We start from the raw sequence: 1,946 nt of genomic DNA, 5'->3' as shown, positions 1-1,946 counted from the left end.
AGAATTAATGTTTCCATATGTACAATTACTTAGAGTGTTATCTCATTTAAATTGAAAACGTATGAAGTATTTTCAAGAGAAATTTGATCCTACTCCCATCTCACTTGATGTTGCTATATTTTATTCCTGGTGTGTGTGTGAAATCATGGAGTTGGTTGTTTCTGCCTTAAAGATCTGTGAGCTGGCCCTGGCTGGTTTGGCTCAGTGGATAGAGCGTTGTCCTGCAGACTGAAGGGTCCCTGGTTTGATTCCAGTCAGAGACACATGCCTGGGTTGTGAGCTTGATCCCCGGTAGGGGGCGTGCAGGAGGTGGCCGATCAGTGATTCTCTCATTGATGTTTCTATCTCTCCCCTTTCCTCTTTGAAATCAATAAAAATATCTTTTAAAAAAGATCTGTGACCTTTTGTATATTATATGGACTTCACTTATGTACACTTTATTATGGTATATTGGATACATTGTAAGGCACACATTTTTTGATCTATTAGAGAATTATACTATTGATTGAATCTTTTAAAATAGTTCTGATGTTTTTAAATGATATTATCAAAGTTAATTCCCTTCCTGTGCCATCATTTTGGGATGAAAACTTTATGAGGGCATTTCAATTTGTGTTTGTGACGTTTAGGTGAAGGGAAGTACACTTAGGGCTGTGCTCTTTGTGTAATAGGTTTTCCATAACTAACAGATATATTACAGTACCAGTGATGTGGTTGTACCAGTGATGTAGTACCAATAATGTAGCCAGGATGCAGAATTGGCATGAACTCTGCATGTGGAGAGAGGACACCTTTCCCCGGCTGCACTGCTAACTGATCTCAAAAAAATTAATTCTATTTCTTTCATGTCACATTTCATGTTCATTTATGTCTTTTTCACTTTATCTTCTAGGCTGCCGTTTATTTTGCAGTGCTAAAATCACAGCATGTAAAGCTCTTCCTGTCCCACATCAGCCCTTCATTCCCATGTAACTCAGTAGTTTGCAATTTTACTAATGCAATGACTGACGTCAGAATTTGGCAAATATTTAGCTCTATATTCATGACATAGGTAGACTACCACTCATGTTTTTTGCTAACAACTATCTATGTCCTATATTTCCTATATAACAAAGTGGTAATATGCAAATTGATCCTCATGCCCTCACACAAGATTGCTGCCCCCATGTGGTCAAAGATGCCTGGCAGGGGAGGTTAGTTGTGGATAATCAGGCCAGCAGGGGAGGACAGTTAGGTGGCTATCAGGCAGGCAGGCAGGCAAGTGGCTAAGGTTTTTGGCCCTTTTTATGTTGGTTCTTTTGTCCATGTTGAGTTTGAAGTCTTTGTGTGTTTTGCACAATTTTCCTGTATATGTTGACTTTTTTATTAATATACCAGAGGCCCCACCTCATGACGCCTCACATGATCTGTGGATGCTGCTGGTGCCGCACCCAGCAACACCTCGCACGCTCCGTGGATGCTGCGGGCACCCTGCGATGCTCCGGGGACACTGCCAGCACACTGATTCTCCATAGATGCTGCCTGCGCCTCGGGCGATGTGGGTGGGGCGAGGGCTCGAGAGGTGCTGTAGCACCTCCTGCTGATTGGTCGTTATAGCATGAGGGCTTGACGACCATTTACATAATAGCCTTTTATTATTAAGATATATACTAGAGTAGTGATGGCAAACTTTTTTTTTTCCCCAATGGCAAACCTTTTGAGCTTGGCGTGTCAGCATTTTGAAAAACCCTAACTTAACTCTGGTGTCGTATCACATACAGAAATTTTTGATATTTGCAACCATAGTAAAACAAAGACATATATATTTTTTATTTTTTAATTAAATCTTTATTGTTCAGATTATTACATTTGTTCCTCTTTTTTCCCCCCTTAACTCCCCTCCACCCAGTTCCCACCCCACCCTCTGCCCTCACTCCCCGCCCATTGTCCTCATCCATAGGTGCACC

This window comes from Myotis brandtii, unplaced genomic scaffold (assembly GCF_000412655.1).
Source record: "Myotis brandtii unplaced genomic scaffold, ASM41265v1 scaffold5208, whole genome shotgun sequence".
NCBI classification, from domain to species: Eukaryota; Metazoa; Chordata; class Mammalia; order Chiroptera; family Vespertilionidae; genus Myotis; species Myotis brandtii.
Note: the sequence above shows the minus strand (reverse complement) of the source record.